The sequence below is a fragment of the Apis cerana genome, linkage group LG10 (assembly GCF_029169275.1).
Source record: "Apis cerana isolate GH-2021 linkage group LG10, AcerK_1.0, whole genome shotgun sequence".
NCBI lineage: Eukaryota > Metazoa > Arthropoda > Insecta > Hymenoptera > Apidae > Apis > Apis cerana.
Window position 1 is genome coordinate 3,034,216 of NC_083861.1, and position 24,226 is coordinate 3,058,441.

At 23.8% G+C, this 24,226-nt stretch overlaps 2 long non-coding RNA genes across 7 annotated transcripts; both read left to right on the forward strand.

Annotated features, from left to right (window-relative positions):
* Positions 1-1,290: 1,290 nt before the first annotated feature.
* Positions 1,291-7,420, forward strand: LOC133666873 (uncharacterized). 4 transcript variants are annotated; one of them, XR_009831665.1, is made up of 4 exons: positions 1,291-1,628; positions 2,544-2,640; positions 6,714-6,800; positions 7,258-7,420. It is a non-coding gene; the product is annotated as an uncharacterized LOC133666873 (long non-coding RNA). The 4 variants fall into 4 exon arrangements; XR_009831667.1 differs by lacking the exons at positions 6,714-6,800; positions 7,258-7,420 and adding exons at positions 3,010-3,291; positions 3,469-3,623; XR_009831664.1 differs by having other exon boundaries at positions 6,714-7,420.
* A 5,827-nt stretch (positions 7,421-13,247) lies between these two features.
* Positions 13,248-19,466, forward strand: LOC133666872 (uncharacterized). 3 transcript variants are annotated; one of them, XR_009831662.1, is made up of 4 exons: positions 13,248-13,585; positions 14,501-14,597; positions 18,672-18,758; positions 19,216-19,463. It is a non-coding gene; the product is annotated as an uncharacterized LOC133666872 (long non-coding RNA). The 3 variants fall into 3 exon arrangements; XR_009831663.1 differs by lacking the exons at positions 18,672-18,758; positions 19,216-19,463 and adding exons at positions 14,967-15,248; positions 15,426-15,788; XR_009831661.1 differs by having other exon boundaries at positions 13,249-13,585; positions 18,672-19,466.
* Positions 19,467-24,226: the final 4,760 nt, after the last annotated feature.

A 24,226-nucleotide genomic window follows, 5' to 3' on the forward strand; every position in this document is an offset into this window, starting at 1 on the left:
GTTAGTTAGTTATTATTTTAAATTTTCTTTTATTTATGTTCTTCTTTTTTCCATTTCAATTAATACTTATTCTAAATTCATTTTTGATGTTTTAGTTCTTTTAGATTCTTTTTAATTTTGAGAACAAATTCTTTTTCAATGTTTCAATTCTTTTTACTTTTTGGTAGTTAACTTTTATATTATATTATATCTTATTATATCTCTCTATAATATTATATATATTATATCTCTTTATGTTTGTACATGTATTCATCATTTATATATTATAAAATTAAATTCTCTTTTATATGTTGTAACATATAGAAAAGGAATTTAGCATTGTAATACATAAATATGAATGAAACATAAAAGAAAATATAATATAAGAATTAATTATTATAAGGGAATTAATCATATTGAAAAGAATTTAAACATAGTGGATGAATATAATTAATCTCTGTGTTAAGAAAATCTAAAAGAAAATTAATTAAAGTGAGAAGAAGAATTTAACAGAAATATTACTTAAATCAAGACGAATATTTAAACAAAACAACTGAGTTTACAATATTAAAATTTTTTTTTATATATGTTTTTTGTAATTTAATTAAGACTTAAATTCTTTTTTAATGTTTTAGATTTTTAGATTTAGATCTTTTTAACTTTGAGAATTAATTCTTCTCTTATGTTTTTAATCCGTTTTTATTTTATAATAATTAAATAATTTTTATTTTATTTTCTTTCCTTTTTAATGTTTTATTCAGTATTAGTGATGTATTACAATGTTAAATTTTTTTTTATACATATTTTTCCAATTCAATAAATATATATATTAAATTTTATTTATATTCTTTAAATTTTTCATATTTGTTTAACTTTTATGTTTTTTTTTTTTATTTCAATTCTCTTTTGATTTTGTTCATCTCAATATAAAATATTTTTCTTTGGTTCCAATCTTTTCTCCTCTTTGATTCTTATGTGAAATAACATAATAATTAATATGTTTTTTCTAATTCTATTACTTGTTATGTTAAATATTTATTTGTGTTTTAGGTTTTCTTGTTTTATTGATTTTTAAGTTACATCGCTTTCTTTTATTTTCTTAATTTAATGTCTTAAATTTATTTATGTTATAGTTAAATTGAACTCTTGTATTTTAATTATATTAAATTTAGTTATTTTTGTTATTAATATGTTGTGTTATGTTATGTTTTTAATTTTTCGATTTTTTTAATTTTTAGGAATTTATTTAAGTTTTTGTTTACATTTCTTTTTGTGTTTTACTTTTATTTAAAATTATTTAATTAATCGATATATTAAATTCCTTCTTTATATTATAATCCTTATTTATATTATAATGTTTCATTCAATTTAATTATTTTTTTAAATTAATAATTATATTAATAACTTTTGTTATATTTCTACGTCTTTACAGTCAACAACAATTAATATATATTGTATGATATTTCAATTTTCCGCGCAATTTTAGAATGAATAAGAAAGTGTGATGCACCAGCCAATCAGAACGTCGCTTAATTCGAAACGCGAGACGAATCAGTGCGCATCATAGTGCGCATCGTAATGCGCATGGCGTCAGTCTACAGTTGAAAATCGTGACAAGAGGACGAATCATCGCAAATTCGGATTACATAGTAAGTTATTTTACTCTTATTATTACCGAATTTATCAATTATTGGTGAATTAGTTTTTTAAATAATCCACTCAGTGTAGTGAAAACGAAATTAATTAGTGTTTTGTGTTTTTTTGTGTCTTTTCTTTCGATTGTTCATTTGGCGTCTATTGCGTCATTAGCGTCTTGGTACCGAAATATTTCGAGACAAAATTTGAATTGGTTTCTTTTAATATAATTTCAATTATATACGTTTATTTTACGTTCTTGATCTTCATTTTTTATCATTTTAGTCATATTAAAATAAAAGAAGCTTTCGTTACGAATTCATTTCGTGAAATCGAATTATTCAAGTATCGCATATTTTTCCGAATGAATATACATATTGTGTGCAACGTCTCGCGTGTGTGTTTATTGTTTACTTTTTTTAGTCTATCGTTTATATTTTGCTCGAGGCTAGAAACATTCCTTATGATATTTGATCGTTTCCAAGAAATTGGATTTGTGTTCAAACATGTTTCGGCTTGTCGAATTGTCGATCGTATCCCCTCTCCATGTTGTTATTCGATGCGCGACATCGAAACGCGAAGAGACATTATTCGTTGATTCGTCGTGGCGATTAGAAGTTTTAAATTTTCTCGAGACGTGTGTTCTATTTAGTGCGTAATATTTTAATATTATTCTTTTTATAATTTTTTTTTTTTATTATTCGCGCGTTTGTATTTAATTGATACATTTATTCAATATTTTAGCATAAGAATTGATAATTCTTTGACAATAAAATCAATTTTGAGTTCTTCATTCATTCATATAATTAAAGTATCGAATTTAATAAGATAGCTTACGTGAGTTTTTATTTGATTTGATACTTTAATTTAATTTCATATGTTTTATTCATTTATTTAAAAATTTTGATTTTTTTTTCTTTTTTGTACAGGTTTAATTGGTAACATCATGATAGATCTTCGAAGGCGGGAAAAATTCCAATATGGCCACTATGTGTTTGTTGATGACGTGGTAAAATTTTACATTTCGTATGTATAAATTTTTATTTTGTTTTATTGGATTATTGATGATTGTTGTTAAGCAATTCGTATATAATTGTAATAAAATTACATTTACAAAAGAAGTTAAAAGAAAATGAAAAAAATTAAAAATTTATGAGAAACTTCTATGGTTTATTATAAGAAAATAAATTTTAAAATTTGATAACGAACATTTTATTAAATTTCAGATATTCAAAAATAATTGATAATATTTTTATACATAATTTATAACCAGTTAAAATAGAAAAGTAATATTTTCAAAGCAAATGCTCGATAGGAAAAAGAAGAAAAATATCAAAAAGATATTGCTTCTTTTTCTAGTCCTCATCACTCCTATTAATTTAATATTAATTTCAGAAAATATTTGTGACCGCGCGCAATGCGGTTAATAGAATCAGTGTTTGTTTCGTCATAGTATTTTTAATATTTTTTAGAGCACAATAGCTCTGATTAAATTTAATTGTTATAATGACACGCGAAATTAGAATCAGTGTTTATTCGCCGAATTACAAAATATGTACGAACGCGTTAATAGTTTCTTATTTTTATTTTTTTCTTATTTTAAACATTCGTTTCCGGTACAGGGTAGAATCAGTGCTTTTCTCAAGAGAATAAGGTGATCATCCATCACGCGAAGAGGTAATTATCTTTTTTTCTATTAAAATTTTTATTTTTTTAAATAAAAATTACTTAGAATTTCAATACATATCATTATTCCAAACCTAATAGTTTCATTATATAATTTCATTATATAATAAGTTCATTATATTTCAATTATTTCAAAACTGTGTTTTAAATTATGATGTTTTGTCATAGATTTCTTCCTTCCTTCTACCTGATGACAGCCTTCTTCTCGATGACTTCTGGACGACAACACAGTGAAGGCGTTCGTCGCATCATATGGTGAGTCGCATGCTTTTTGGTTCCTCCGATCACTCAATCATGTCGTAGGATGAAAGATCCGAATCGACACGAGTGATTAGTTGTATACGTAGAATTTTGCACGAGCACAATGATCGCGGGTAATTTATTCATAATACCCGTGAGTAGTAACAATTATTTCTTTTGTGTTTTATTAGTTCAGGCTAGAGTCTTCTTGTGCTTCGCGTTTTTGATTAATAATGTTTAATAATTTTAATAATGCCAAAACATATAATAATTATTGCATTAGTATAATACAAAAATTAATTTGAATTTCTAGAATAAATTTAAAATTCTTGAGACATTTCAAGTTATTTGATCAATTTAATTATTGTGATTTTCATATAATAATTTTATATATGAGTTGCAACATCTATAGATAATTTTAATTTTCTTAAAATTCAATTTTCTCCGTACAAATATGAATTAAATTTTATGCAAGAAGACATTTCGCGACAGGTAGATTTTAGAATCAGAGCAATAAGTTTTGAATATTATTTTTGTGGTTTTGAAAATGTGCTCTGATGAAGGAATCGCCTGAGGGTATTTCTATTAATATTTATGTTAAATTATAATGAATTCTTCTTTAAATTCAATCTTAAAAATTTAATATGCTAAAATTTCAATAATTTATTCAATTAATAAAGTAAAATATAAAGTAGAATCACAAATAGATTGAAATATAATAAGATAATTTAAATTATAATGCAAAATCAAAGAATATTAGCTCGTTACAAAATGTGGATATGTTAATATGTTTTTAGCTGAGGATTTTCAGATTTAACCCTTTCCATGTTCACTGCCAGGAACTCACTCACGTGCCCAGGTGTTACTTGAGTGAGGGAGAGGCAATGGATATGATGACTTTAGTTCATAAGCTAATACAAATTTTTAGCGACTGACGATGTGTTAGTGTATCGTGCACGACGTATTTTCCACATTGTGTATGTGTGGTCAGGTTGTGGAATTGCGTCGTTTCAATTACTATTTCTTTCACTATTCAATTACAATTTACAATCACATTCGCAATTAAATATTGCGAATAAGTAATAAATAGCAAGATTACTAATCTTTAGTCTCAAATTATAATAATGGTACAATTTTGATTCAATAAGGATACCGTTTAGTCTGGTGACTAATATTTTAGAAAACATTACATATTCATAAATATTCAAAATATAGATACACGCGTTTTTGAGATCACGTTTCACGCAATGATCGTTAGCCATCGTCAGTCGATTTCAGGAAAATGGTACGTAAAGTTAGAGTGTGAGAGCAGTGTGCCAAGCCCGGGTGTCGGAGGCGTCTCGGGACGTTTTCCCTAGTGTAGGCTTTTGCGCCCGGGTGTTATGCGTGAGAATCGTGGAATGAGTGTGTTGGTATGCCTGTTTTGCCATATTTTTTAAATATAGAGCTAGGTAGGATAGGTAGTTACTTCTGGTGTGTCTGTTAGATCATAAGTAGGTAGGGCCGGGCAGGTTGTCACAGTCTCTGATCGGGTAGGCGCGTTTTCGTGTGACAATCTGTTTCAGGAAATAAAATTTGAAAAATCGAGGGCGAAGCTGAGACGAATGGACGATAATGCCATTTTTCTCTGGCTTTGTTCATCGATTTTTCGAATTTCGCGGTCGCGATCGCGATTTGTTTTCGAAACGAACGTTGCGCTCGAGATTCTGCGCATGTACGGAGAACGTTCATTGCGATCGTTGGTCGTCCATGAGCACTTAGCTTCCGCGATTTAGTCATTTTTTTCTTTTTTTTTTTTTTGATTTGCGATTAGTGAATCTCGAGCCTAGATTTAAGTTTCAGCGGGCATTGCGCTCGAAGGAGGAAGACCGAAGAGGCCCGACAAACTGTCACGAAGAGGGCTGCAACGAATGACTTCTCATCTTTTGGATCTTGTATGGATCCAAAGAATGGGAAATCATTGTTACTACTTTGTCATTGTGCTCGTTTTAGTAATACGTAGTATATGTTGTATCGTCTTGGCCAATTTGCATGCTGGCCCATCATTTATCCAGTCATCATGGGCAAATCGCGGTTTTGCATTAGTGTTGCGATTGATTAGTAACGGGTTGAATTAGAGTTGCGATGAAAAGATCGCATTTGCTATAGCGTTGCGTTGAAAAGAATATCGCGATTTCTTTTAATTATTTTCATTATGAATTAATATATTTTTTATTTATTTATTAATTTTCTTTTAATGTTTGAATTTGATTCTTTTAAAATTTTATTCTTTCTTATTATATCGATTTATGATATCGTGATATATTCATATAGCTTTTTAAATTTATAGAATAATAATATTACGTTCCTTAAATTTTGTTTATTAATTAAATTCATTTGAAGAATTAGTGTTGCGTTAATGAATGATCGCGTTTTTATAGTAGTGTTGCGTTTATTTGTCCAAATTGCCCATATTTCTTCCACTTGGATTGTGGAAGTACGTTCCAGCTCGTTCCTGAATCACCTATTACGGCCAAAAAGGCTGTACAAAGGGTGATTTTACGACGGCATCTCTGACTATGGCTGCAATCTTCCGCATTTAGTGTTGCGTCTATAATAAAATAATAAGTGCATAAATTAATTTATTAGAATTTCGTATATGTTTTCGCGAATTTTTTATCTTTTTTTTTATCTTTTTTTTCTTAATAAAGAATTGCAGTATAATAAAGCACTCTTCGCGTTTTCTTTTGACATTTTAGTATATTAATGTTGCGAAATAAAAAGAAAATTCCACTCACGGTTTGTTCGGGTTTATATTGAGTGGATAATTGTTTTGGTAATCCTTCTGGTTACCTTTTCGTCATTTTTCTCTTTTCAGCACCCCCTTATTAAGAGCGTTTGTTATTGAAAATACTGTTAAAAATTAATTTTATTTCTTTCTTATCAATAAATATCTTTGATTTAAAATCATGAATTGCTTAACAATATTTTGATAATTTGAATTGTTTTTAATTAATATTTATTTTCCTCTTTTTAAATTATTTTTTAATTACTAATCCAATAATTGAGTTTGTTACAGGTATGAATTGAAGAAAATAAACAGGAAAAAAATAGATAGAAAATAACGTGTGATCTCTTCATTTGTTGAAAATTAATTACTTTTGTTATTAAGTTTCACTAATTCTGTTGTATAGTCTGTTTCAGGTATCCTCTTCACCCTTCAACGAAATGGATTACATCTCATCATCATCATCAGATAAATATTCTAATTTTTATATTAGGTAGGGTAGGTTGTGAAAAACATGGGATTTATAAACTGTGTTTTGTTCTTCTTTTTATTAAAAAAGGCAATTTCGCCTTTCCTACTCTGTTTCGTTTTCCAAACCAATAGTTTTCCTATTTTTCAAGGCAATATGATCATCCTGCCATCCTTAACTTCCTCGTTATAAGCAAAAACTTGATATTTGATAGCTACGTGACTTTGTCCACTGCTATCATTGATATATCTTGATTTGCATTTTCCTCTTGCCACGTGGTTTATGTCGTATCATAAATTTTTTGAAAATTGTGTATCATCAGTGTGAATGATTAATGTAGACATGAAGAGAATTTGTTAGACTTTCAATAAGCAAAGTTAAAAACAAAATGTTGAATTAATTTATATCGGTAGAAAATACGAAAATAATTTTTAGAATAAGTAAAATATTAATTATTGTTATTGTTTTAAATTTATTTCAGGATTTTTTGCAGAAGCATTTTCTGAAGATTGTATAATTGATTCAAGAAAACGTATTTAGAATTAAGTGCATGCACAACTAAGGATATTAAAAAAAAAAAGTAGTGTATTGTTAAAAAGTAGATAAAATGTAAATAAATAAATGGGTTAAAATGGTGTAGTGCTTTTTGGGGAGCTTATTTTGCTTATTTTGATTATTTTGCTTACTTTTGTTTATTTTGCTTATTTTGCTTATTTTGCTTATTTTTGTTTATTTTTTTTTTCTTTTTTTTTCTTAAGCTTTTTACTATCAATCATTTTTCATTTTCATATCGATGGAAATGTGAAATATTGATAGAAAGTCTCTTAATTTTATTTTAGGTTTTTAGGTTTAGTCTTCCGCGTCGATTTTCTTTACAGCTCCTTTTGGTATTCATGTTGCACAACGATCAAAAGTTTGAACGTTTTGCTAATATATAACATATGAAGGAGAATTGTAAATAAATAAATTTTCGTGCAAAAGAAGGGTGGATGGGATGTCGTGGGAGGGTCTTCAATTCGGAGCAACTTCCAAGCGGTAAGACCTGGGAAATCATATTATATAATATACAATATATAATTATATCATCGTATAACTAATATATCCATGATACAATTATATATTTTATAAGAAATAATATGAGCTAATTGGCTGCGACCGCGATTATATTTTTCATAAATAACATTTTTTAGTTTATAAAAATTATTGATATGTAAATTCCCTTTTACATATTTATATTTATTTACTACAATGTAAATTTTTATGCTCAGTTCTATTAAATTTACGTAGTTAGATTTAATTGTTATATTATTTTTTTATGTATGTTTTTTGTAATTCAATTAACACTTATGCTAACTTCTTTATGATGCTTTAGATTTGATGCTTTTAGATTTCTTTAACTTCAAAATTAATTAATTTCTTCTTCTGTGTTTTATTTTTTTTTATTTTATAATAATTTAATTCTATATTATATTTTCTTTTTGTGTTTGTATATAAATTTATTATATATTAACATTAAATTCTTTTATACGATGCAACATATAAAAAAAGAATTTAATATTGTAATATATTAATAATGAATAAAACATGAAAGAAAAATATAATATAGAAATTAATTATTATGAGATAAAAAGAAATGATACAAAAAAAATTAATCTCAAACTTAAAATAATCTAAAAGAATTAAAACATAAAAAAATAATTTAACACAAATATATAAATCAAGATAATAAAAGAACAAATATATTTATCACAATGTTAAACTCTTTCTTTGAGTTGCAACCGTGTTAGATTTACAATTACAATAGAGATTTACAAATTAAGATTAACAAATACAACCTTGTAAGATTTACTTAATCATTATGTTAAGATTCTTTTTTTTTATTTTTTTCTTTTTCAATTAATATCTATCCCAAAATTTTGTTTGATGTTCTAGTTATTTTAGATTCTATAAATATCAGAAATAATCAGTTTCTACCTCTATGTTTTAAATTTTTTGTTATTATATCATAGTTAATTTTTATATTATATTATTTTCTTATGTTTATATTATATTTATAACATTATAACATTTAATTATGATTTATATATTATAAAATTAAATTTATTCATATGTTGCAACATATAGAAAAGAAATTTAACATTATCATACATAAATAATGAATAAATTATAAAAGAATATAATATGAAAATTAATTAAACAGTAACACAAAAAAAAGGAACATAATAAAGAAAGAGTTTAACACAAATATGATCTAAATCAAGATAATACAAAAACAATTAAATTTGTCAAATTTACAATGTTAAATTCTTCTTTCATATGTTTCATTTATGTTATATTTAGTTAGTTATTATTTTAAATTTCCTCTTATTTATGTTCTTCATTTTTTCCATTTCAATTAATACTTATTCTAAATTCTTTTTTGTTGTTTTAGTTCTTTTAGATTCTTTTTAATTTTGAGAACAACTTCTTTTCCAATATTTCAATTCTTTTCCATATTTAAATAATTAATATGTTATATTCTCTTTTTATATTTGTATATGTATTCATCATTTACATATCATAAAATTAAATTCTCTTTTATATGTTGCAACATATAGAAAAGGAATTTAACCTTATAATATATAAATAATGAATAAATTATAAAAGAATATAATATGAAAATTAATTAAACAGTAACACAAAAAAAAGGAACATAATAAAGAAAGAGTTTAACACAAATATGATCTAAATCAAGATAATACAAAAACAATTAAATTTGTCAAATTTACAATGTTAAATTCTTCTTTCATATGTTTCATTTATGTTATATTTAGTTAGTTATTATTTTAAATTTCCTCTTATTTATGTTCTTCATTTTTTCCATTTCAATTAATACTTATTCTAAATCCTTTTTTGATGTTTTAGTTCATTTAGATTCTTTTTAATTTTGAGAACAACTTCTTTTCAATGTTTCAATTCTTTTACTTTTTGAAAGTTAACTTTTATATTATATTCTCTTTTTATATTTGTATATGTATTCATCATTTACATATCATAAAATTAAATTCTCTTTTATATGTTGCAACATATAGAAAAGGAATTTAACCTTATAATATATAAATAATGAATAAATTATAAAAGAATATAATATGAAAATTAATTAAACAGTAACACAAAAAAAAGGAACATAATAAAGAAAGAGTTTAACACAAATATGATCTAAATCAAGATAATACAAAAACAATTAAATTTGTCAAATTTACAATGTTAAATTCTTCTTTCATATGTTACATTTATGTTAGATTTTGTTAGTTATTATTTTAAATTTCCTCTTATTTATGTTCTTCATTTTTTCCATTTCAATTAATACTTATTCTAAATTCTTTTTGTTGTTTTAGTTCTTTTAGATTCTTTTTAATTTTGAGAACAACTTCTTTTCCAATATTTTAATTCTTTTCCATATTTTAATAATATGTTATATTCTCTTTTTATATTTGTATATGTATTCATCATTTACATATCATAAAATTAAATTCTCTTTTATATTTTGCAACATATAGAAAAGGAATTTAACATTATAATACATAAATAATGAATAAATTATAAAAGAGTGATAATATGAAAATTAATTAAACAATAACACAAAAAAAAGAAACATAATAAAGAAAGAGTTTAACACAAATATGATCTAAATCAAGATAATATAAAAACAATTAAATTTGTCAAATTTACAATGTTAAATTCTTCTTTCATATGTTACATTTATGTTAGATTTTGTTAGTTATTATTTTAAATTTCCTCTTATTTATGTTCTTCATTTTTTCCATTTCAATTAATACTTATTCTAAATTCTTTTTGTTGTTTTAGTTCTTTTAGATTCTTTTTAATTTTGAGAACAACTTCTTTTCCAATATTTCAATTCTTTTCCATATTTAAATAATTAATATGTTATATTCTCTTTTTATATTTGTATATGTATTCATCATTTACATATCATAAAATTAAATTCTCTTTTATATATGTTGCAACATATAGAAAAGGAATTTAACCTTATAATATATAAGTAATGAATAAATTATAAAAGAATATAATATGAAAATTAATTAAACAGTAACACAAAAAAAAGGAACATAATAAAGAAAGAGTTTAACACAAATATGATCTAAATCAAGATAATACAAAAACAATTAAATTTGTCAAATTTACAATGTTAAATTCTTCTTTCATATGTTACATTTATGTTAGATTTTGTTAGTTATTATTTTAAATTTCCTCTTATTTATGTTCTTCATTTTTTCCATTTCAATTAATACTTATTCTAAATTCTTTTTTGTTGTTTTAGTTCTTTTAAATTCTTTTTAATTTTGAGAACAACTTCTTTTCCAATATTTTAATTCTTTTCCATATTTTAATAATATGTTATATTCTCTTTTTATATTTGTATATGTATTCATCATTTACATATCATAAAATTAAATTCTCTTTTATATTTTGCAACATATAGAAAAGGAATTTAACATTATAATACATAAATAATGAATAAATTATAAAAGAGATATAATATGAAAATTAATTAAACAATAACACAAAAAAAAGAAACATAATAAAGAAAGAGTTTAACACAAATATGATCTAAATCAAGATAATACAAAAATAATTAAATTTATTAAATTTACAATTTTAAATTCTTCTTTTATATGTTATATTTATGTTAGATTTTGTTAGTTATTATTTTAAATTTCCTCTTATTTATGTTCTTCATTTTTTCCATTTCAATTAATACTTATTCTAAATTCTTTTTTGTTGTTTTAATTCTTTTAGATTCTTTTTAATTTTGAGAACAACTTCTTTTCCAATATTTTAATTCTTTTCCATATTTTAATAATATGTTATATTCTCTTTTTATATTTGTATATGTATTCATCATTTACATATCATAAAATTAAATTCTCTTTTATATGTTGCAACATATAGAAAAAGAATTTAACATTATAATACATAAATAATGAATGAATTATAAAAGAAATATAATATAAAAATTAATTAAACAATAACACAAAAAAGGAACATGATAAAGAAAGAGTTTAACACAAATATGATCTAAATCAAGACAATACAAAGACAATTAAATTTATCAAGTTTACAATGTTAAATTCTTCTTTTATGTGTTGCATTTGTGTTATATTTATAGTTAGTTATTTAGTTAGTTAGTTATTATTTTAAGTTTTCTTTTATTTATGTTCTTCTTTTTCCATTTCAATTAATACTTATTCTAAATTCATTTTTGATGTTTTAGTTCTTTTAGATTCTTTTTAATTTTGAGAACAAATTCTTTTTCAATGTTTCAATTCTTTTTACTTTTTGGTAGTTAAGTTTTATATTATATTATATCTTATTATATCTCTCTATAATATTATATATATTATATCTCTTTATGTTTGTACATGTATTCATCATTTATATATTATAAAATTAAATTCTCTTTTATATGTTGTAACATATAGAAAAGGAATTTAGCATTGTAATACATAAATATGAATGAAACATAAAAAGAAAATATAATATAAGAATTAATTATTATAAGGGAATTAATCATATTGAAAAGAATTTAAACATAGTGGATGAATATAATTAATCTCTGTGTTAAGAAAATCTAAAAGAAAATTAATTAAAGTGAGAAGAAGAATTTAACAGAAATATTACTTAAATCAAGACGAATATTTAAACAAAACAACTGAGTTTACAATATTAAAATTTTTTTTTATATATGTTTTTTGTAATTTAATTAAGACTTAAATTCTTTTTTAATGTTTTAGATTTTTAGATTTAGATCTTTTTTAACTTTGAGAATTAATTCTTCTCTTATGTTTTTAATCCGTTTTTATTTTATAATAATTAAATAATTTTTATTTTATTTTCTTTCCTTTTTAATGTTTTATTCAGTATTAGTGATGTATTACAATGTTAAATTTTTTTTTATACATATTTTTCCAATTCAATAAATATATATATTAAATTTTATTTATATTCTTTAAATTTTTCATATTTGTTTAACTTTTATGTTTTTTTTTATTTCAATTCTCTTTTGATTTTGTTCATCTCAATATAAAATATTTTTCTTTGGTTCCAATCTTTTCTCCTCTTTGATTCTTATGTGAAATAACATAATAATTAATATGTTTTTCTAATTCTATTACTTTTTATGTTAAATATTTATTTGTGTTTTAGGTTTTCTTGTTTTATTGATTTTTAAGTTACATCGCTTTCTTTTATTTTCTTAATTTAATGTCTTAAATTTATTTATGTTATAGTTAAATTGAACTCTTGTATTTTAATTATATTAAATTTAGTTATTTTTGTTATTAATATGTTGTGTTATGTTATGTTTTTTAATTTTTCGATTTTTTTAATTTTTAGGAATTTATTTAAGTTTTTTTGTTTACATTTCTTTTTGTGTTTTACTTTTATTTAAAATTATTTAATTAATCGATATATTAAATTCCTTCTTTATATTATAATCCTTATTTATATTATAATGTTTCATTCAATTTAATTATTTTTTTAAATTAATAATTATATTAATAACTTTTGTTATATTTCTACGTCTTTACAGTCAACAACAATTAATATATATTGTATGATATTTCAATTTTCCGCGCAATTTTAGAATGAATAAGAAAGTGTGATGCACCAGCCAATCAGAACGTCGCTTAATTCGAAACGCGAGACGAATCAGTGCGCATCATAGTGCGCATCGTAATGCGCATGGCGTCAGTCTACAGTTGAAAATCGTGACAAGAGGACGAATCATCGCAAATTCGGATTACATAGTAAGTTATTTTACTCTTATTATTACCGAATTTATCAATTATTGGTGAATTAGTTTTTTAAATAATCCACTCAGTGTAGTGAAAACGAAATTAATTAGTGTTTTGTGTTTTTTTGTGTCTTTTCTTTCGATTGTTCATTTGGCGTCTATTGCGTCATTAGCGTCTTGGTACCGAAATATTTCGAGACAAAATTTGAATTGGTTTCTTTTAATATAATTTCAATTATATACGTTTATTTTACGTTCTTGATCTTCATTTTTTATCATTTTAGTCATATTAAAATAAAAGAAGCTTTCGTTACGAATTCATTTCGTGAAATCGAATTATTCAAGTATCGCATATTTTTCCGAATGAATATACATATTGTGTGCAACGTCTCGCGTGTGTGTTTATTGTTTACTTTTTTTAGTCTATCGTTTATATTTTGCTCGAGGCTAGAAACATTCCTTATGATATTTGATCGTTTCCAAGAAATTGGATTTGTGTTCAAACATGTTTCGGCTTGTCGAATTGTCGATCGTATCCCCTCTCCATGTTGTTATTCGATGCGCGACATCGAAACGCGAAGAGACATTATTCGTTGATTCGTCGTGGCGATTAGAAGTTTTAAATTTTCTCGAGACGTGTGTTCTATTTAGTGCGTAATATTTTAATATTATTCTTTTTATAATTTTTTTTTTTTATTATTCGCGCGTTTGTATTTAATTGATACATTTATTCAATATTTTAGCATAAGAATTGATAATTCTTTGACAATAAAATCAATTTTGAGTTCTTCATTCATTCATATAATTAAAGTATCGAATTTAATAAGATAGCTTACGTGAGTTTTTATTTGATTTGATACTTTAATTTAATTTCATATGTTTTATTCATTTATTTAAAAATTTTGATTTTTTTTTCTTTTTTGTACAGGTTTAATTGGTAACATCATGATAGATCTTCGAAGGCGGGAAAAATTCCAATATGGCCACTATGTGTTTGTTGATGACGTGGTAAAATTTTACATTTCGTATGTATAAATTTTTATTTTGTTTTATTGGATTATTGATGATTGTTGTTAAGCAATTCGTATATAATTGTAATAAAATTACATTTACAAAAGAAGTTAAAAGAAAATGAAAAAAATTAAAAATTTATGAGAAACTTCTATGGTTTATTATAAGAAAATAAATTTTAAAATTTGATAACGAACATTTTATTAAATTTCAGATATTCAAAAATAATTGATAATATTTTTATACATAATTTATAACCAGTTAAAATAGAAAAGTAATATTTTCAAAGCAAATGCTCGATAGGAAAAAGAAGAAAAATATCAAAAAGATATTGCTTCTTTTTCTAGTCCTCATCACTCCTATTAATTTAATATTAATTTCAGAAAATATTTGTGACCGCGCGCAATGCGGTTAATAGAATCAGTGTTTGTTTCGTCATAGTATTTTTAATATTTTTTAGAGCACAATAGCTCTGATTAAATTTAATTGTTATAATGACACGCGAAATTAGAATCAGTGTTTATTCGCCGAATTACAAAATATGTACGAACGCGTTAATAGTTTCTTATTTTTATTTTTTTCTTATTTTAAACATTCGTTTCCGGTACAGGGTAGAATCAGTGCTTTTCTCAAGAGAATAAGGTGATCATCCATCACGCGAAGAGGTAATTATCTTTTTTTCTATTAAAATTTTTATTTTTTTAAATAAAAATTACTTAGAATTTCAATACATATCATTATTCCAAACCTAATAGTTTCATTATATAATTTCATTATATAATAAGTTCATTATATTTCAATTATTTCAAAACTGTGTTTTAAATTATGATGTTTTGTCATAGATTTCTTCCTTCCTTCTACCTGATGACAGCCTTCTTCTCGATGACTTCTGGACGACAACACAGTGAAGGCGTTCGTCGCATCATATGGTGAGTCGCATGCTTTTTGGTTCCTCCGATCACTCAATCATGTCGTAGGATGAAAGATCCGAATCGACACGAGTGATTAGTTGTATACGTAGAATTTTGCACGAGCACAATGATCGCGGGTAATTTATTCATAATACCCGTGAGTAGTAACAATTATTTCTTTTGTGTTTTATTAGTTCAGGCTAGAGTCTTCTTGTGCTTCGCGTTTTTGATTAATAATGTTTAATAATTTTTTAATGCCAAAACATATAATAATTATTGCATTAGTATAATACAAAAATTAATTTGAATTTCTAGAATAAATTTAAAATTCTTGAGACATTTCAAGTTATTTGATCAATTTAATTATTGTGATTTTCATATAATAATTTTATATATGAGTTGCAACATCTATAGATAATTTTAATTTTCTTAAAATTCAATTTTCTCCGTACAAATATGAATTAAATTTTATGCAAGAAGACATTTCGCGACAGGTAGATTTTAGAATCAGAGCAATAAGTTTTGAATATTATTTTTGTGGTTTTGAAAATGTGCTCTGATGAAGGAATCGCCTGAGGGTATTTCTATTAATATTTATGTTAAATTATAATGAATTCTTCTTTAAATTCAATCTTAAAAATTTAATATGCTAAAATTTCAATAATTTATTCAATTAATAAAGTAAAATATAAAGTAGAATCACAAATAGATTGAAATATAATAAGATAATTTAAATTATAATGCAAAATCAAAGAATATTAGCTCGTTAGATACAAAATGTGGATATGTTAATATGTTTTTAGCTGAGGATTTTCAGATTTAACCCTTTCCATGTTCACTGCCAGGAACTCACTCACGTGCCCAGGTGTTACTTGAGTGAGGGAGAGGCAATGGATATGATGACTTTAGTTCATAAGCTAATACAAATTTTTAGCGACTGACGATGTGTTAGTGTATCGTGCACGACGTATTTTCCACATTGTGTATGTGTGGTCAGGTTGTGGAATTGCGTCGTTTCAATTACTATTTCTTTCACTATTCAATTACAATTTACAATCACATTCGCAATTAAATATTGCGAATAAGTAATAAATAGCAAGATTACTAATCTTTAGTCTCAAATTATAATAATGGTACAATTTTGATTCAATAAGGATACCGTTTAGTCTGGTGACTAATATTTTAGAAAACATTACATATTCATAAATATTCAAAATATAGATACACGCGTTTTTGAGATCACGTTTCACGCAATGATCGTTAGCCATCGTCAGTCGATTTCAGGAAAATGGTACGTAAAGTTAGAGTGTGAGAGCAGTGTGCCAAGCCCGGGTGTCGGAGGCGTCTCGGGACGTTTTCCTAGTGTAGGCTTTTGCGCCCGGGTGTTATGCGTGAGAATCGTGGAATGAGTGTGTTGGTATGCCTGTTTTGCCATATTTTTTAAATATAGAGCTAGGTAGGATAGGTAGTTACTTCTGGTGTGTCTGTTAGATCATAAGTAGGTAGGGCCGGGCAGGTTGTCACAGTCTCTGATCGGGTAGGCGCGTTTTCGTGTGACAATCTGTTTCAGGAAATAAAATTTGAAAAATCGAGGGCGAAGCTGAGACGAATGGACGATAATGCCATTTTTCTCTGGCTTTGTTCATCGATTTTTCGAATTTCGCGGTCGCGATCGCGATTTGTTTTCGAAACGAACGTTGCGCTCGAGATTCTGCGCATGTACGGAGAACGTTCATTGCGATCGTTGGTCGTCCATGAGCACTTAGCTTCCGCGATTTAGTCCATTTTTCTTTTTTTTTTTTTTGATTTGCGATTAGTGAATCTCGAGCCTAGATTTAAGTTTCAGCGGGCATTGCGCTCGAAGGAGGAAGACCGAAGAGGCCCGACAAACTGTCACGAAGAGGGCTGCAACGAATGACTTCTCATCTTTTGGATCTTGTATGGATCCAAAGAATGGGAAATCATTGTTACTACTTTGTCATTGTGCTCGTTTTAGTAATACGTAGTATATGTTGTATCGTCTTGGCCAATTTGCATGCTGGCCCATCATTTATCCAGTCATCATGGGCAAATCGCGGTTTTGCATTAGTGTTGCGATTGATTAGTAACGGGTTGAATTAGAGTTGCGATGAAAAGATCGCATTTGCTATAGCGTTGCGTTGAAAAGAATATCGCGATTTCTTTTAATTATTTTCATTATGAATTAATATATTTTTTATTTATTTATTAATTTTCTTTTAATGTTTGAATTTGATTCTTTTAAAATTTTATTCTTTCTTATTATATCGATTTATGATATCGTGATATATTCATATAGCTTTTTAAATTTATAGAATAATAATATTACGTTCCTTAAATTTTGTTTATTAATTAAATTCATTTGAAGAATTAGTGTTGCGTTAATGAATGATCGCGTTTTTTATAGTAGTGTTGCGTTTATTTGTCCAAATTGCCCATATTTCTTCCACTTGGATTGTGGAAGTACGTTCCAGCTCGTTCCTGAATCACCTATTACGGCCAAAAAGGCTGTACAAAGGGTGATTTTACGACGGCATCTCTGACTATGGCTGCAATCTTCCGCATTTAGTGTTGCGTCTATAATAAAATAATAAGTGCATAAATTAATTTATTAGAATTTCGTATATGTTTTCGCGAATTTTTTATCTTTTTTTTTATCTTTTTTTTCTTAATAAAGAATTGCAGTATAATAAAGCACTCTTCGCGTTTTCTTTTGACATTTTAGTATATTAGTGTTGCGAAATAAAAAGAAAATTCCACTCACGGTTTGTTCGGGTTTATATTGAGTGGATAATTGTTTTGGTAATCCTTCTGGTTACCTTTTCGTCATTTTTCTCTTTTCAGCGCCCCCTTATTAAGAGCGTTTGTTATTGAAAATACTGTTAAAAATTAATTTTATTTCTTTCTTATCAATAAATATCTTTGATTTAAAATCATGAATTGCTTAACAATATTTTGATAATTTGAATTGTTTTTAATTAATATTTATTTTCCTCTTTTTAAATTATTTTTAATTACTAATCCAATAATTGAGTTTGTTACAGGTATGAATTGAAGAAAATAAACAGGAAAAAAATAGATAGAAAATAACGTGTGATCTCTTCATTTGTTGAAAATTAATTACTTTTGTTATTAAGTTTCACTAATTCTGTTGTATAGTCTGTTTCAGGTATCCTCTTCACCCTTCAACGAAATGGATTACATCTCATCATCATCATCAGATAAATATTCTAATTTTTATATTAGGTAGGGTAGGTTGTGAAAAACATGGGATTTATAAACTGTGTTTTGTTCTTCTTTTTATTAAAAAAGGCAATTTCGCCTTTCCTACTCTGTTTCGTTTTCCAAACCAATAGTTTTCCTATTTTTCAAGGCAATATGATCATCCTGCCATCCTTAACTTCCTCGTTATAAGCAAAAACTTGATATTTGATAGCTACGTGACTTTGTCCACTGCTATCATTGATATATCTTGATTTGCATTTTCCTCTTGCCACGTGGTTTATGTCGTATCATAAATTTTTTGAAAATTGTGTATCATCAGTGTGAATGATTAATGTAGACATGAAGAGAATTTGTTAGACTTTCAATAAGCAAAGTTAAAAACAAAATGTTGAATTAATTTATATCGGTAGAAAATACGAAAATAATTTTTAGAATAAGTAAAATATTAATTATTGTTATTGTTTTAAATTTATTTCAGGATTTTTTGCAGAAGCATTTTCTGAAGATTGTATAATTGATTCAAGAAAACGTATTTAGAATTAAGTGCATGCACAACTAAGGATATTAAAAAAAAAAAGTAGTGTATTGTTAAAAAGTAGATAAAATGTAAATAAATAAATGGGTTAAAATGGTGTAGTGCTTTTTGGGGAGCTTATTTTGCTTATTTTGATTATTTTGCTTACTTTTGTTTATTTTGCTTATTTTGCTTATTTTGCTTATTTTTGTTTATTTTTTTTTTCTTTTCTTAAGCTTTTTACTATCAATCATTTTTCATTTTCATATCGATGGAAATGTGAAATATTGATAGAAAGTCTCTTAATTTTATTTTAGGTTTTTAGGTTTAGTCTTCCGCGTCGATTTTCTTTACAGCTCCTTTTGGTATTCATGTTGCACAACGATCAAAAGTTTGAACGTTTTGCTAATATATAACATATGAAGGAGAATTGTAAATAAATAAATTTTCGTGCAAAAGAAGGGTGGATGGGATGTCGTGGGAGGGTCTTCAATTCGGAGCAACTTCCAAGCGGTAAGACCTGGGAAATCATATTATATAATATACAATATATAATTATATCATCGTATAACTAATATATCCATGATACAATTATATATTTTATAAGAAATAATATGAGCTAATTGGCTGCGACCGCGATTATATTTTTCATAAATAACATTTTTTAGTTTATAAAAATTATTGATATGTAAATTCCCTTTTACATATTTATATTTATTTACTACAATGTAAATTTTTATGCTCAGTTCTATTAAATTTACGTAGTTAGATTTAATTGTTATATTATTTTTTTATGTATGTTTTTTGTAATTCAATTAACACTTATGCTAACTTCTTTATGATGCTTTAGATTTGATGCTTTTAGATTTCTTTAACTTCAAAATTAATTAATTTCTTCTTCTGTGTTTTATTTTTTTTTATTTTATAATAATTTAATTCTATATTATATTTTCTTTTTGTGTTTGTATATAAATTTATTATATATTAACATTAAATTCTTTTATACGATGCAACATATAAAAAAAGAATTTAATATTGTAATATATTAATAATGAATAAAACATGAAAGAAAAATATAATATAGAAATTAATTATTATGAGATAAAAAGAAATGATACAAAAAAAATTAATCTCAAACTTAAAATAATCTAAAAGAATTAAAACATAAAAAAATAATTTAACACAAATATATAAATCAAGATAATAAAAGAACAAATATATTTATCACAATGTTAAACTCTTTCTTTGAGTTGCAACCGTGTTAGATTTACAATTACAATAGAGATTTACAAATTAAGATTAACAAATACAACCTTGTAAGATTTACTTAATCATTATGTTAAGATTCTTTTTTTTTATTTTTTTCTTTTCAATTAATATCTATCCCAAAATTTTGTTTGATGTTCTAGTTATTTTAGATTCTATAAATATCAGAAATAATCAGTTTCTACCTCTATGTTTTAAATTTTTTGTTATTATATCATAGTTAATTTTTATATTATATTATTTTCTTATGTTTATATTATATTTATAACATTATAACATTTAATTATGATTTATATATTATAAAATTAAATTTATTCATATGTTGCAACATATAGAAAAGAAATTTAACATTATCATACATAAATAATGAATAAATTATAAAAGAATATAATATGAAAATTAATTAAACAGTAACACAAAAAAAAGGAACATAATAAAGAAAGAGTTTAACACAAATATGATCTAAATCAAGATAATACAAAAACAATTAAATTTGTCAAATTTACAATGTTAAATTCTTCTTTCATATGTTTCATTTATGTTATATTTAGTTAGTTATTATTTTAAATTTCCTCTTATTTATGTTCTTCATTTTTTCCATTTCAATTAATACTTATTCTAAATTCTTTTTTGTTGTTTTAGTTCTTTTAGATTCTTTTTAATTTTGAGAACAACTTCTTTTCCAATATTTCAATTCTTTTCCATATTTAAATAATTAATATGTTATATTCTCTTTTTATATTTGTATATGTATTCATCATTTACATATCATAAAATTAAATTCTCTTTTATATGTTGCAACATATAGAAAAGGAATTTAACCTTATAATATATAAATAATGAATAAATTATAAAAGAATATAATATGAAAATTAATTAAACAGTAACACAAAAAAAAGGAACATAATAAAGAAAGAGTTTAACACAAATATGATCTAAATCAAGATAATACAAAAACAATTAAATTTGTCAAATTTACAATGTTAAATTCTTCTTTCATATGTTTCATTTATGTTATATTTAGTTAGTTATTATTTTAAATTTCCTCTTATTTATGTTCTTCATTTTTCCATTTCAATTAATACTTATTCTAAATCCTTTTTTGATGTTTTAGTTCATTTAGATTCTTTTTAATTTTGAGAACAACTTCTTTTTCAATGTTTCAATTCTTTTACTTTTTGAAAGTTAACTTTTATATTATATTCTCTTTTTATGTTTGTATATGTATTCATCATTTACATATCATAAAATTAAATTCTCTTTTATATGTTGCAACATATAGAAAAGGAATTTAACCTTATAATATATAAATAATGAATAAATTATAAAAGAATATAATATGAAAATTAATTAAACAGTAACACAAAAAAAAGGAACATAATAAAGAAAGAGTTTAACACAAATATGATCTAAATCAAGATAATACAAAAACAATTAAATTTGTCAAATTTACAATGTTAAATTCTTCTTTCATATGTTACATTTATGTTAGATTTTGTTAGTTATTATTTTAAATTTCCTCTTATTTATGTTCTTCATTTTTTCCATTTCAATTAATACTTATTCTAAATTCTTTTTGTTGTTTTAGTTCTTTTAGATTCTTTTTAATTTTGAGAACAACTTCTTTTCCAATATTTTAATTCTTTTCCATATTTTAATAATATGTTATATTCTCTTTTTATATTTGTATATGTATTCATCATTTACATATCATAAAATTAAATTCTCTTTTATATTTTGCAACATATAGAAAAGGAATTTAACATTATAATACATAAATAATGAATAAATTATAAAAGAGTGATAATATGAAAATTAATTAAACAATAACACAAAAAAAGAAACATAATAAAGAAAGAGTTTAACACAAATATGATCTAAATCAAGATAATATAAAAACAATTAAATTTGTCAAATTTACAATGTTAAATTCTTCTTTCATATGTTACATTTATGTTAGATTTTGTTAGTTATTATTTTAAATTTCCTCTTATTTATGTTCTTCATTTTTTCCATTTCAATTAATACTTATTCTAAATTCTTTTTGTTGTTTTAGTTCTTTTAGATTCTTTTTAATTTTGAGAACAACTTCTTTTCCAATATTTCAATTCTTTTCCATATTTAAATAATTAATATGTTATATTCTCTTTTTATATTTGTATATGTATTCATCATTTACATATCATAAAATTAAATTCTCTTTTATATATGTTGCAACATATAGAAAAGGAATTTAACCTTATAATATATAAGTAATGAATAAATTATAAAAGAATATAATATGAAAATTAATTAAACAGTAACACAAAAAAAAGGAACATAATAAAGAAAGAGTTTAACACAAATATGATCTAAATCAAGATAATACAAAAACAATTAAATTTGTCAAATTTACAATGTTAAATTCTTCTTTCATATGTTACATTTATGTTAGATTTTGTTAGTTATTATTTTAAATTTCCTCTTATTTATGTTCTTCATTTTTTCCATTTCAATTAATACTTATTCTAAATTCTTTTTTGTTGTTTTAGTTCTTTTAAATTCTTTTTAATTTTGAGAACAACTTCTTTTCCAATATTTTAATTCTTTTCCATATTTTAATAATATGTTATATTCTCTTTTTATATTTGTATATGTATTCATCATTTACATATCATAAAATTAAATTCTCTTTTATATTTTGCAACATATAGAAAAGGAATTTAACATTATAATACATAAATAATGAATAAATTATAAAAGAGATATAATATGAAAATTAATTAAACAATAACACAAAAAAAAGAAACATAATAAAGAAAGAGTTTAACACAAATATGATCTAAATCAAGATAATACAAAAATAATTAAATTTATTAAATTTACAATTTTAAATTCTTCTTTTATATGTTATATTTATGTTAGATTTTGTTAGTTATTATTTTAAATTTCCTCTTATTTATGTTCTTCATTTTTTCCATTTCAATTAATACTTATTCTAAATTCTTTTTTGTTGTTTTAATTCTTTTAGATTCTTTTTAATTTTGAGAACAACTTCTTTTCCAATATTTTAATTCTTTTCCATATTTTAATAATATGTTATATTCTCTTTTTATATTTGTATATGTATTCATCATTTACATATCATAAAATTAAATTCTCTTTTATATGTTGCAACATATAGAAAAGAAATTTAACATTATCATACATAAATAATGAATAAATTATAAAAGAAATATAATATAAAAATTAATTAAACAATAACACAAAAAAAAGGAACATAATAAAGAAAGAGTTTAACACAAATATGATCTAAATCAAGACAATACAAAGACAATTAAATTTATCAAGTTTACAATGTTAAATTCTTCTTTTATGTGTTGCATTTGTGTTATATTTATAGTTAGTTATTTAGTTAGTTAGTTATTATTTTAAGTTTTCTTTTATTTATGTTCTTCTTTTTTTCCATTTCAATTAATACTTATTCTAAATTCATTTTTGATGTTTTAGTTCTTTTAGATTCTTTTTAATTTTGAGAACAAATTCTTTTTCAATGTTTCAATTCTTTTTACTTTTTGGTAGTTAAGTTTTATATTATATTATATCTTATTATATCTCTCTATAATATTATATATATTATATCTCTTTATGTTTGTACATGTATTCATCATTTATATATTATAAAATTAAATTCTCTTTTATATGTTGTAACATATAGAAAAGGAATTTA